General features: G+C 47.0%; 1 protein-coding gene across 1 annotated transcript in view; it reads left to right on the top strand.

Moving 5' to 3' along the window:
* Window positions 1-14,383, top strand: part of ADRA1D (adrenoceptor alpha 1D) — a 42,434-nt gene that overhangs the window by 9,629 nt on the left and 18,422 nt on the right. The gene's annotated exons all lie outside the window — the stretch shown is intronic.

The following is a 14,383-nucleotide window of genomic DNA, read 5'->3' as shown; positions in this document are numbered from 1 at the left end:
AAGGAAAGGAAAGGAAAGGAAAGGAAAGGAAAGGAAAGGAAAGGAAAGGAAAGGAAAGGAAAGGAAAGGAAAGGAAAGGAAAGGAAAGGAAAGGAAAGGGACAAAAAAAAGGGGGAGAAAAGGGAAAAAAAATTAAAAAGAAACATTTACAAGGGAGAAATTTGCTGGGAGAAATCCCTGCACTGGACAAGTCCATGCCACCTTTCCTGTTGTTCACAGTGAGCACATTGATGACATTCAGTTAAGGCAGATCAACAGGACTGGCCCCAGACCCACATAGCTCTTTGCAACACAGATCTGCCCCAGAAGTGTTCCTGGAGCTGTGGAACATGGGATTGTTGGTGCCACTTGGTTTCAGGACCTGGAATCAAAGTTGCTCCTCTTGTGTCCACCAGTTTGTTTATCTGTCATGGTTTATGGGATCTGTATTTCCCCCCAGTGAGTCAGAGGCTGGAGCAAATCACAGGGGCTTCCCTGTCTGATAAACTGAATTAAAGAACTCCTGGCTGTATTCCCCTGCAAGGCTCTTGAAGTGCAGGGCTGCAAGTGCTGAGAAACCTAAGAAAAAAGCTGCAAACCTTCCAAAAAAATGTCCATGATGGGGAAAAAACCTGCCATAAGGCATCCCTGCAAGAGATCTCCAATTAAAGGCTCAATTATGCAAACACTGAGCAGGGAACAGCCCCCAGTGCACAAGAATGCGGCCCCAGACTTTGTTGGAAGGGCTGTGCCAGAGCTCCAGTCCAGGAGACAGGGCAAGACCTTGGTGGAAGCAATGAGGTGGGGAAAAGATCAAAAAATAAGCTTCTTTGAACTGGGTACAACTCATATCCTAAGCTTAAACTGATGGTTTGTAGCACAGAGTCAGTGAGGAATGGGGAATCTTTGTGGCAGCGAGGCAAGAGGCGGGGCAGCAGGACAGGAAAGGGACAGGAGTGTCCCCTGCAGCAGGAGCCAGGCACTGCTGAGGGGGAGGATGTCACCAGCACAGTGGGCTTGTGTCACATCTCATCCCTGGCTGTTTCCAGCTCAAGTTTCCTCAGAGCAGCTCCACAAATCACTGAGAAACAGCTCATGAGTAATGACAGGGATCGTGGAGGGCACTGACCCCAAAATCATCCAGGGACTCGGTTTTGAGCAGAAGAAGCTGGAAATGGTGATGTTTTCTGCCCTCTCACCTGAGGGCCCAGCAGGAGACCTGACACCTGCATCCCTCCCCAGAAAGGCAATTTGGAAGGGCATGGGGCACACAGAAAACACAGCAGGAGTGGCACCATCAGCTGCCCCTCGTCCTGGTCTGAGAGCAGAGAACTTGGGTTCAGAGCATCTTCCAGCTTCTGATCCTCAGCCTTTGCAGCCAAGTTCTCTCAGAGACACTTTCCAAACTGCACCAGAAAAGGTTTTCAGCCATGGGTTCTTTCTGTTCCCAGGGTTCCTTCCATAGGAATTATCTGGAAAGCTGTGAGGATGCAGTGTGGAGTCCAGCTGTCAGCCAGCCACGGACTTGTGGGGATTTGGGGAAACAAAGCAGAGTGGCTTTACATCTCAGGGTTTGTTTTCTGTGTGTTCTTCACTCAGAGATTATCATAAAATAATAATCAGAATAAAACAGAATGGTTTGGGTTGGATCCCAAATACCATCCAATTCCTCCTGCCATAGGCAGGGACACCTTCCACTAGTCCAGGTTGCTCCAAGCTTCATCCAGTCTGGCCTTGGACACTTCCAGGGATCCAGGGGCAGCCACAGAAGGCCTCAGCACCTTCTCAGCAACGAGAAAGAGAAAGAAGGAGAAAAATGCAGGATTTTCCAAATATTTCATCCCTCCCTCTCTTCTGCCTGGCAAAACCCCGATTATTTGGGATTAAATCATGCTGGGCTTCACTTCCAGTGACAGCACACAGTTGCAGCACTCCTGGGCTCGTTGCAGACTGATGTATCTGAGATCCTTCATGATGCACCAGCCCATCAGTCAGGAGCTTCAGCCTCTTCTGTGTCAGGGGCTGTTCAAACAGTGGTGTTATTTCTAGACTGGAGCAGCTCACACTGGTGGGTCCAGATGGATGTGGGAGGCAGGAGAGCACCCTGTAGTATCTGCATGCAGGCAGATTGCAGTTTTGCCAGCATTTAGGCAAAGGAGTGGTGCAGATACTGGCAGGAAGCTTCTGCTCTCCTGGGAAAGCCACCCAGGAGAAGGGAACATTGCATCTGATCGCCTCCCTTGGCATCACCTCCATGAAAACCTTAATCAGTGCTCCCTTCTCATCCATGGCTCTGGTAGACAAGGAATGCAATCATTCCTGGTAGACACAGAAATTGGGACCAGACTCACAGGTGCAGATTTCTGTGGAGAGTTGTCTATCAGCAGGTGGATGTCTCATCTCCCATTACTGTCCATGCCTGCAGAGCCTTGATTGCTCACCAAGCTTGGATTGCAATTTACTTCCCTGAAATACCCCCTGTACCATTCCTAAGGTAGAATGAGGAAATCACACAAGGTTTTGGCTGCAAAGAATGGAGAGGAGCTCCATGCTCTTCTAGAAGGACACCCAGGGTCCAGGAGGGACATCCCAGGGCATTTATCTCCATGTGGCACAAGACGCATGGGCAACCTCAGTGTCTGCTCTCAGATGATTGGATTGCACCCTGGATTGCTTTCCCAAAAAATTAAAAAGAAAACCAGACACCCTCATGGAAAACATATCCAGTAACCTCCCCACACTGGCATTTCATTCTCTATCGCAAAATCTGGAGTTTAGGATCAGCCCTGCAGCTTGGTACCTTGGCATGCCAATGCCTTTCCCTCAGATGCACCTTTCCAAAGGAGGATTCTGGAGCTGTGTCCTGAAAATTAAAATAAAGGGGTCACTGCAGCCTGCTCAGCTGGCCTGAGAGGAGCCAGCCTGGCTTCCTTCACATTGCTGCCAAGCATTGAAGGGCACACCTTTGCTTCAGTGCAGCAATAGTAGGAAATATGTGCAAAAGTCTCTGAAGGAAGGGCTTAATTTTTGCTGATGGGCAGAGATAGAGAAGAAAAGTCATTTATGTGGTTTTACTGGTCTGACCTGACTGTTTCTTCTGTAGTCTCTGTGGAAAACGCCAAGCATTCATTTTTAAAATTTTAAAAGTTTAATAGTAATACAATGGTTATAAAAATAGTAATGTAATTAGAGTAATAAAAATGGACAGTTAGGGTTAGGACAATACAAAACAATAAAAACAGAGTTACAGACAGTCCAGGTACCTCTTTCTGGGCAAAATAAGCCCAAAAAAGGACCCACATTAACAGAGGATTAACCCTTAAAAGCAACAGCCTGTTGCATATTCATACACCTCATACATGATGCATAAATTCCATTCAAACAAAAGATTATGTCTGAGGGGACAAAAGTGCTAACTTTTTTCTCCTAATCCTGATGGCGTCTTCAGGGCTAATTGAGGCAGGAAGAAGTTTGTTTCTTCTGAAAAGTGAGCAATAAATTCTTTTTCTCTGAAAGATTCAGGTGTCCTGTGGCTGCTATCTCCATGCAAGTACCTCATTCCTCTCTTTAAAAAGTATCCTACATAGCACAGTTTCTATTTTAGCATTATGTTATGGCCTAAAACTATATTTAACACACAACTTAAGAAAATTAATACAGCATAACTTTCTAACATAACACAAATAATATTCATTTTAATATTTGCAAAAATCCAATCACAATATATGCATTTTTCACAGTCTCCATCACTTGGCCTGTGCTCCAGGAAAGCAGGACCCCACTGACTTTCTCAGCAGATGGAAAACATGGATTTATCTGCCAGTTTGGCCTCTCCATTTAGGCCAGGTAGTTACTGTAGGGTCTTGGACAGGGTGGTGGTGCACACAAAGTTCATCCTGTCACAGCTGTAGGTCTTTGCCCACCTGAGATGTGAGAACCACAAACACACAAGGCCAGGTTGGATGGTGCTCAGAGGAACCTGGGAGGTGTCCCTGTCCATGGCAAGGAGCTGGATGATATTAAATCCCTCCAAGACAAGCCACTGTGCAATTCCATGATTTTCTAGCACATGTGGTGCTCAGGCTCTTGCTGGGATTCATTAACAACCCCAAAGGCTGCTACTGTCCTGCAGGAAGGATCCATGAACTTCCCCCAGAGGTCAGGGGAATGGGAACGTGGGTGGTTTCGTTTTCCTGCTGCAAGGACAGGGCAAGGGAAAGTATTTACACTCAAAACAGAACTTTCCCAGTGTCTGTGGCTGCTCCAGTCAGAGGCAGGGAGGGAAGGGGGCTGGGTGGGGAGTGTTTACATTAAATGGGGCCATCAGCCTGTCAGGATGAATTCCACACGTTCAGCTGGAAAAGGTCTGTTCCTTCCTTGTGTACTCTCTCTGCACACCCCTCAGCATGCACCCAGAGAAACCACAGGTGATTAAATTAACAGCCTGATGTATGGAACAAAAATAATTTGCTCCAAAAGCGAGCGTTTACTGCTCCAAGCAGAGCTGGGTGACTCACAGCAGAATTCAGATCAGCCATTGGAGAGAAATATTGCAGAAATATGATCTGTCTGCCATCCCACCAGGTGCATTGGCAAACCCTCAGGTGCCTTCTGCCTTTGTAGCTCTTCACCTTCTCCTTTTTCCTGATTCTCCTCCTGTCTGTACCCCTCAGTGTCTCTTGTGGCAAGTACCAAGGGCAGTTGTGACATTTGGATAAAGGATTGTGTCTTGGTTTGGAAAGACAGGAGTCTGCTAAGGAAGGCAGGAGCCTCCCCTGAGATGGAGAATGTAAATCCACCCCACCCCTCTGAATTGCTATAAATTTTAAATTTTGGGGTTCTCAGGAAAGAAAATATGGGAGCAGGAGATTACAGTTCTTTAACAGGGAAAAGGAAAAAAAATAAAGGATAAAATAAACAATGCAGTACACCAGAACAACACTGACAGAGTCAGAACCCAGCCTGACACCCTGTGGGTCAGGGTGTTGGCAGCAGCCCCATTGGAATTGTGGCTCAGCCCTCCTGCAGTGTCAGGGGTGGTTCTGCTGGAGCTGGGATCCTGTAGAGAAGGATGTATTCTTCCTCTGAAGATCCAGGGGAAGAAGAGGCAGCTGCTGTTCCTCTGGGGAATCCAGTGGAGAAGCCGTGCTGGTGTCTCAAAACCTCTGGATTGTATCTGGGTAGCAATGCTTGGCTCCTCCCCCTGGGCTCACATCTCCCAATGGGATGCTGTAGTTCTTATCAGCCATGCAGTGAAAGTGTCCAAATTAAAAATGGTTGCTCCCTGCCGTGCCCAAGCTCATGCTCAGGGTTAATTTCATAAGCCTGAGCATAAGTTAATTTCATCTTTTTCACTGCTGTTTTGCTCCATAAAGGATTTCCCTTAGGATCCTTCTTCCAAACTCAGCTGGAAACATCTCCCCAGGTCACTGGAGGAGTCACACCTTGAACCCTGAGGTCTCCATCTGGCAGTGCTGAAATGGGGATGAAGAAATGCTGCTGCCCTGCCAGATGTGAGGATGTGAGTCATCCTCATCCTCCCGCTCCAGCACTGCCTGATGGTCACCATGGGGACTGGGTCAACCACCTCAGCAACATGGTCTGGGAAAGTCCAATTCTCTGTCTCCCTATTTATTTCTTCTAAACACCTTTTTCCTCACTCTTCTCCAGCCCAGGAGTGACTGCATTTCAGGTTCACAGGGGACTAAGGAACCTTAATTTTATTCCAAACTGCATCATCAAGGAGGCAGCTCTACCACACACATTTGGAAAAGGTGTCAGAGTCCACAAGAAATCACTTGGCTTGTGAAGAGACAGAGGGACTGAGCCTGCTCTGGGTGAGAAAACCCTTCTCAGGGTCTGGCAGGCACCCAGGCAATGCTGGGGGCACTTTCTAGGGCTCTGCAAAGCAAGGCACTGAATTTAGGTGTGTGCATTGGGGTCACCACTGTTGTCACCCTGGTGCCTGTAGAGATCTTTGTACCCAGAGATTGTTCTCTTCCTTCTCAAGGTTAAATCCTTCCTCTTTCAGTAGTTGTTGGTCTCCACCCCACTCTGAATATCTTTTTTGTCCCAGTTCTGCTGGTGCTCGGCTGGTCACTCAGAAATTTCAGCACTAGCAGGTTTTCCCTTGTTTTCATCCTCTCCTTGGTTATCCTTATTGCTTTTTGCTCCATTTTATTCCCTGCAGGAAACAGAAAGCACTGTGGCAGGTTTTGACAGGTAAACTGGAGTTTGGGCCCTGCAGGTTTCAGCAGAAACCACCAAGTCTGACATCAGTGCTAAGCCATCCATTCCCCCAAATACTGGCATGGAGTAAAACCAATCCCACTAGACAGATGTTTCCATTACATTTGGGAATGTCCACAAAACCACTCAAAAAAAGCCTATAAATGAAAAGCAAATTGAGCTGTTTATTGCCATTTACAAACAGGAAAAAAAAAAAAAAAAGCCCAACAAAAGAACCCAAACAAACAGCAAAACAACAAAGAATGCAAGAATGTGATCATTTGGGAACAATTAGTTATTTGTTATTTGTTATTCCTACTAATAAAATCTATTTGGACTGCAGTTTTGTCCAGGAACATGAGGGTAGGAGCTGGGTTTGCTATTGTAAAATGATGATTCCTCACTCCAAAGACTTCACTGCTTTGTTTTTGTGAGTTTAACTGTGCAAATCATTGACCTCTGGGTACCATTATTTTGTGGGGCTACCACGAGTGCACCACAGCAGATGCACAGAAGAATATCAAGCATTAAAATGTCTATGTTTTCAGTGAAAATTTGGATAATGAGGATGTGGAAGCACCCAGGGGAGGTACAGGAGGCTCATAATGGTCCTTTATCCACAGATTTGGAATCTAGTCAGGGGAGAGTTGGGCCAACAGAAAATTAAACTCTCTTTTTAGAAATTGTCCATAATTTTCTATTTCCTCTTGAGTTTTGATTAGGTTTGGTTGGTAAACTTAAATGTAAATTTATTTTAGTATAAAGTACTCCAACATGTGCGTTCCTCCCTACCCCAAAAGAAAAGTTTTGCTCAGAAAAGTTTCAATATTGAAACTTCGCCTTTGTTTTCCAAATTCTTTCTTTCTCTCTCATCTGCTTTGGCAAAAATAATTCTATGATTTTTCTCCACGTGAAAATTTGTTTTTGCCTCCTCCAATCTGTGAATGAAAGAGGCCACCAGTAAATTCATGGCACCGAGTCAGGATCAGGCACAGGGACAAATCCCTCCCAGTGTGACCTCCAAATTCCTCTCTGGTGTTCTGGGCATGGATGGCACCACCCAAACCTCCTCAGTTTGGCCAAGCTGGGCCAGCAGTGCCCCAGCAGAGCAGGAACAAGGGCAGGTTCATGACCTGGGAGATTCCCAGGGTGCAGGGCCAGCCCATGGCTTGGGCTGTTTCCTCTCTGTCAGTGGGAACATCCAGGGATTTCTCAGTGCCAGGACATCAAAGAGGAGATTATAACCAGCTGTCTCACAGGCCTAATGGATAGCAGGCCTCTTGATTCCACAAGGAGGGAACCAAGGGAGGTCCAAAAGAATAACAAAGGATCCTGGATGTTCCAGGGTGTGAGGAGGGCAGAGACCACCTCCAGCCCAGGGTCTCCTCCAGGGAGAATCTCCTAGCTCTTCCTTCCCCCGGGGCAGAGTCCTTCAGTGCACTCTGGGTTGATTTGTCACCCAATTCCTTCATCTTGTTTTTGTAGCCCAGTGCAAGGGCAGGGCAGGGTGTCAGAGCAGGCTGGGGCATGAAGGGAGAGCAGCCCTTGGGGTGATGATGGGAGAGGAACAGCTGGACATGACCCAGCAATGTGTGTCCACAGCCTGGGCAGCCATCCTGGGCATCCTGGGTTGATCCCAGGCTGTTGGCCGGGGAAGCCAACAGCATCCTGGGCAGCAGGGGAGGGAGATTCTGCAGGTGAGACCCCTCCTGCAGAGCTGCTCCAGCCCTGGGCCCAATATCAGAAGGACCTGGAGCTGCTGGAGAGAGCCCAGAGGAGGCCATGGAGATGCTCCAGAGCTGGAGCCAGGCTAGGAGAGCTGGGGGTGCTCACCTGGAGAGGAGAAAGCTCCAGGGAGAGCTCAGAGCCCCTTCCAGTTGATATATGGGTCTCCTCGAGCCAGCTCTCATATGCTCTTGGAGATCTATATCACACCTAAGAGAGCTCAGCCACCTCAGATGGCATAAAATCAACAGGATGGCTTTTGTGGTAGTGTTGGAAACAAAAAAAGTTTTAATAGAAGGCAAAATAACAAAACTCTTTAGAAAGAAAAACCAAGCCAGGTGCAAGAGAGTCTTGCTCCTGGTAAAACACCTCACAAAAGCGATTAGTTTTTTTGTTCTCTTCTTTTCTGGTAAATTGCTCTGGCGGGACTTTTTGGCTTTTGTCCAATTTGCCATCCTTGAGTTTGAGGTGAAGTCCCCCAGGTCCTATGAGGTGTCTTTTTACCTAATTGAGGAGAGAAACTTCTGGGCTTTTTTCCTTTTTAAGGAGACAAAGGATAGTTTGGTCACTCTGTGAACAGGGGGCACATTCCTACATCCAGTGCCTATAGGGGGCTTTTAAGAAATATGGAGAGAGGCTCTTTACCAGAGCCTATAATGACAGGACAAGGGGTAACAGTTTTAAACTGAAAGAGAGTAGGCTGAGATTGGATTTAAGGGCAAAATTTTTATCAGTGAGGGTGGTGAGGCCCTGGCACAGGCAGTGGTCAGCATCAGTGGCCAGCTTGGTGCCCCATCCATCCTGGGGAGGGAAGTGTTGGCTTTTCCAGCAGCCAGGAGTGCAGGGCTGAAATGTCTGGTGGCACCCATGCTGCAAAGCACAAACCTGCCTCTATTTGCTTTTTCAAACCCTGGAAATGGCTATTCCAGCTCCAAAATTGGCGGTTTAGCTGCCTGCAGGTGATTGATTGCATCTCCTGCTTTAAACTGCTGGGAAGTGATGCGTTATATTTGTGAAGAATGAGCTAGAAAAAAGAAAATAAGACCATTAAGGAGAGGTTAAAGTGGGAATGGAGAACAGATCCATCTGAGCAGCCTCTCCCTTTCTCCTTCATTGATGAGTTATTCCAGAAGGTCCAGAGCTCCCCAGGGTCAACCCAGAGCCAGCAATAAACCCAAACCAGTCACATTTGATCTTCCTGCTGCAATATCTGGGGCATGGACTCAGCCTCCTGCACATCTTGCCACTCTCCTGCGTGCAGTGGCCCAAAGTGGGTGAAACCTTCCTGCAGAATTTAACGAGATTCCCAAGTAGCTGCTCTGGGTGCTGGCCAGCAAACGAGGATTCTATTGGGAAATGCCAGTTGGAAAACCAAGTGGAAACATCCCAGGTTTAACAGCCTCCTCCTCAATCACTCCTTGTAGCTCCAGGGCAGCCCTTCCATGCCAAGTTTCCATGGCTCTCTTGCCATGCAGCCATCAGAGTGAAACCTTGGCAGCTCTGGGCTAACCTGGGATTGACTCCTGGATCCAACGCCAGTAACCTGGAAGCCCCTGGAGCATCCTGGCTCCAGAAAGGGTTTTCTCATGCTTCAAGGCTTTCCTGCTGCAAGTGTGTTAGTTTGGAGGAGTTCAGGACACTCCAGATTGCCAGATTCATGAATTACAAGGATTGCAGGATTGCCTGCATTCCTTGGAATTCATTGCCTGAGCTCCTGTGTGGTTCAGTCCAGGGAAAGCCCAGGGAATGTACTTAGCTAAGGACTTTGCAATTTTACAGAATTCACAGAATTCACAGAATGACTAATTTGGAAGAGACCTTCAAGATCATCCAATCCAAACCAGCCCCAACACCTCAACTAAACCCTGGCACCCAGTGCCACATCCAGGCTTTGTTGAACACACCCAGGGATGGGGACTCCACCACCACCCTGGGCACCCATTCCAGAACTTTATCACCTTTCTGTGAAAAACTTTTTCCTGATATCCAACCTGGATTTCCCTTGACTCAGCTTGAGACTGATTTTCTGCACAGTGATTTTCTGATTTTCTGCACACTGTGGCTATGGAAGCTTGGGAGAGAGGAGAGAGCAGGCTGTCCCACGGTGCAGATCCACCTCATGGTTGTTGATTGTTGCCATGGCTTTCTCCATGGATTTACAAGTGTTTCCATGTCAGCTGGTAGTTGTCAGGTTCCCAGGAATCCCTTCTAGACAACAGTATGCATTGCAGGTTCTAGGAATTCATCTTTTTTTAAATTCATAGTTCCTCAGAAATTTTAATTGATTTTTTTATTGTTGCTGGATTGGGTTTTTGAGGTTTTTGTGGAAAGAAGACAAATACCAAACACTGAAATTCCCCTCAAACCACACATCTGGATTTCCAGGTACGTCTGTTCCTGAGCATGGGTTGACACATTCTGCAAAAGAACCAAGTCTTAACAATTCCATCTCATGACATCAAAATCACAGGGATTTGGGCCGCTGGCATTGTGGAATTGTAAATGATTGGGGGTTGGAACTGTCTTAAAAGATGATCTTGTCCCTCCCTTGACCTCAGGTCAGAGGAAACAGATCTATAAAATGAGCATGTGGTGGAGCATTTCTGTTACAAGGGAATTTCTGGCTGTCCTGATGTTACGAAACTGATTGCAGTGTGCAAATCTGCTTCTGCTGCTTGGTGTAATCCAGGCAGGATCTGCATCACCACAAGGCAGCTATCACTGAGGGAAAAGCTTTTCCATCCTAGAGCAGTGCAAATATAGAGTGTGTGACATAAGTTCACCCAAAATCCAATTCCTGATTAATACTTCAGCCTTTGCTGCCTCCTCTTTCCCAACAGCCCCAATCTCATAAGTGACTTTTTTTTTTATCCCAGATTCCCACACACACAACACACACCTTCCAACCTCCCAACATCCTCACCCTTTCAGCTGTCTGAGAATGTATCTTGGGTCCCTGGAGCCTGTTTTAAATTCTGAGCTGACATTCCCATTTCTTTACCAGGTCAGGAATCACATATCAGTCTTTCATCTCTCCATGTTTTCCCCTATGCATGGAGAAGGCCACATCTGTTCAGCAGCTTTGCTTTCAAGAATAGATTTTATTTGGATCCAGGATGACTCCAGGCTCAATTTCATGCCTGACAAGGAGCTCCTCCTTTTCTTCTCAGACATGGTGTTAGACAGGGTATTGATGTTTTGTAGGTACTTTTAAGAGATGTTAAAGATGTTATCAGACATGGGCAAGCACAGCTCAGCTAAGCCGAGCATTTGAGCTGGGAGGACAGTAGGAAAAAAGGAAATCCACCCGGAAAAACTCATCCCTAGAAATTCATCATTGGGCAGCCACATGGCTGTGTGCAGTTTGGAACTAAATAAGCCCCATGTTCATGGAAAATTCATCTGTGGAGTGAAGGGATTTGGGCCTTCCAAGTGTAACAGGAGGATCCAAAAACCCTCAGGGGTGCAAGGGAAAGCATCACCTCCAGATATCCAAAAGTAAAGGCAGAGGTACCTCAAATACTCTCTGATTTGGGGGCCACATACAGGAACAGGAGCCCAGACACATTTTCCTTCACCCCAACACACACAGAGGCACATCCAGGTTTTAAGAGCTTGGTTCAGTGGGAAGAGCAATGGGTTTTTTATGCAGCACAAGAGTTGTGTGGCTGCAGGCAGTAATTCCTGCCCTGCCTTGGGTCATGCACTCTGGAATTCACACCACAGCATCCCCCTGGTGCTGTGTGGCCTGAAAAATAATTGGGATTGGCATCCATTGGCATGTGCACGTGGAGGGGCTGGGATCAGGGACTTGTGTGCTCTGCTCTGGAGGCAGATGGCAGCAGATCACTCTGTGTGCCATCAGGCTTAGCCCAACATCCAGGCACACTGGGAATAAACTGCATTTATTGAGGGCTCCCCCAGCAGTGGTGGCTTGGAGGCAGCAGGGACACAAGGCCAGGCCAGGCTTGGAATGCCCCTCAGAACTGCAGGTGGCTCCTCAGCTCAGCACTCTGTTGTTAATTATTATCTATGTCACAGTCACACAGACCCTGAGTTCTACAGCACTTCACTCCAACAAACTAAAAATGGAGCCCTCTCTCTCTTCCTACGAGCTCTTTTAGGGACAAAGTGTTCAATTAAGAAATTATTTATTTTTATTAAGAAATTAATTAAGAAAATATTAATTTTTAATTTTTAATTTTAATCCAACCACCCATGGCCCACAAATTTTTATTTTTAAAATTAATTATTTTTCATTTTAACCCAACCACCACCCACCCATGGCCCACAATGTGGACTTTTTTATCCAATTACACAAAACCACCCAAACCCATGAAGAAGAAGGTGAAGAAGAAGGTGAAGAAGAAGGACCAGCCTCCACCCTAAAACTTCCATCTTGCTTTATATATATTACTACATTCTAAAACTTTAAGTTTTCCACCTTGTTATATCACACACTTCCATTCAAACTCCACACCCACAATCCCAGTTCTGTCATTCCATTTTGGAAGCTTCTCCACGGCCTCAGGTTAAATGCAGTGTTCTCCTGGGGGTCAGTGCCTGGCAGCACAGAAAGTCTGAAATTCTCAGCATCCAGGGTTCCAGCAATCTGTGTGTGTTTTTTAGGGCCTCATGGGGAGGCCCTAAAATTAGGGGATCCTTTCCAGCCATCCAGGACGAGTCTGGCACTGCAGCTCCAGCTGGAGAGCTGGCACTGAGGAATGTGTGTGTTTGTTGGCCTGCAGTGCTTGTGAAGAGATTTCCTGAAAAAAGAGCCATCCCTTTCTCTCCTAGCCTTGTGCTGACCTGCTGCCCAGGGACTGCTTTCCCACCTTCACACTCAGGCTTTTAGCCCATCTCTCCTGTATCTCATAATTGGCATCCTGGCCAGTTCATCAGAGATACATTTGTATTTATTTCATTATTTCCTGAATATTAATTTTATTTTGGGAAAGTGGAGCAGCTCCAGCTCTCCAGTCTGACTGAGGAGAGCAACCAGGTTGGGAAAGAACCATCCCTCAAGGATTTCCCTTACACCTTGCAGACAGGCTGGGAAAGAACCATCCCTCAAGGACTTCCCTTACACCTTTCAAGTCCAAGAGACATTCACCCCAACTGAGTCAGAGGGGGGAACAGCTCAGGGAGAGGAATCCTGAGGAGGGAATGGAGAAACAAGGTGATCCCCATCCCACCTGCAGGAGAAGCAGAGCTGGTGATGGCAGCACTGGGATGGAAAGGCCCCCAGTGCTGGAGCTTGCAGGGCTCCAGTGCCTCTGGCAGGATTTTCCAGCTGCTTGGGGTTGATTTTCCTCTTTGGGGCATGGCCAGGGATGAGCTCGTGCTCTTTGTCACCTGTCCCTGAGAGTGAGATGTCACCACAGGGAGGAAAGCACAGGAAAGAGTCACTGGCAGGTGATGCTTCCTTGCCCTGACAGGGAACAGAGAATATTTTGATGGAGATCTTCAAAAAGTGTCCCCAGAGAAAGCATTAGGTGTGAGAAGGGGAAGGGAGATGTTTATTTATAATAAGCCTTGAGGGTTTTTCCTTCTCTTGATCTTGGTTATCCACATTCTGCTGGATTGAGAGGGGATAGCTCACACACATCAGGAGAGAGGCATGTTAACAGAAAAGCTCTTTTTCATGATGTTTTCCATTAATATATCTGCTTTTCCAGCTCCTTGGGGGTCCTTAGAACCACTCCCAGGAGGGCTGTGTGTCCCACAGGTACAGGGCTGTATCAGCAGTCAGATACCCAACACCACAGGGACAGCCCAGGCTGCTCCCCACAGCCGTCCCCAGAGCTGCAGGGCAGTTTCAGCATCTCATAGGATCACCACAGAATGGTTTGGGTTGGAATGGACCTCAAACATCATCCAGTTCCACCCCATGCCATGGAGGGACACCTTCCACTGTCCCAGGATGCTCCAAGCCCTGTCCAACCTGGCCTTGGGCACTTCCAGGGATCCAGGGGCAGCCACAGCTTCTTTGGGAAACCTGTGCTGTAAGAGCCTAAATGAGAGATGCAGGACTCCAGGGGCTCTCGAGAATGCAGTTTATTGTATCCAAGGTGTCACAGCAGTCCTGTGGGTGACAGAGCTGTGCCCACAGCTGTCAGCTCCAGCTGCAGGCAGCCCTGCAGACCCTGAGTTTAGGTTACATTGCATTATAGACTTTTCTTTTGGTCACAGTGCATTATAGACTTTTCTTTGCTGAGCATCTTCATACAGTAGAACCAATCTAGACCTTAACTTTTATCTCTAGCCTATCATAACTACTGTAATTACCATATTCATGTTACTGTTCTCCAATCACTAAAAGTCAGTGCATTACAGTTTAAGCTAGAAGTTGTTTTTCAGTTTTCTTGCAGTGGAAAATTCTGAGACCTTTTTTCTACTTGCAACATTTGCTGACTTGTTTGCCTGTGCTATCTTTCTGCTTGGCAAAAAC

This window comes from Melospiza georgiana, chromosome 5, assembly GCF_028018845.1.
Source record: "Melospiza georgiana isolate bMelGeo1 chromosome 5, bMelGeo1.pri, whole genome shotgun sequence".
NCBI classification, from domain to species: domain Eukaryota; kingdom Metazoa; phylum Chordata; class Aves; order Passeriformes; family Passerellidae; genus Melospiza; species Melospiza georgiana.
The sequence above is the reverse complement of the archived record's forward strand: the minus strand, read 5'-3'. Positions and strand labels throughout refer to the sequence as shown.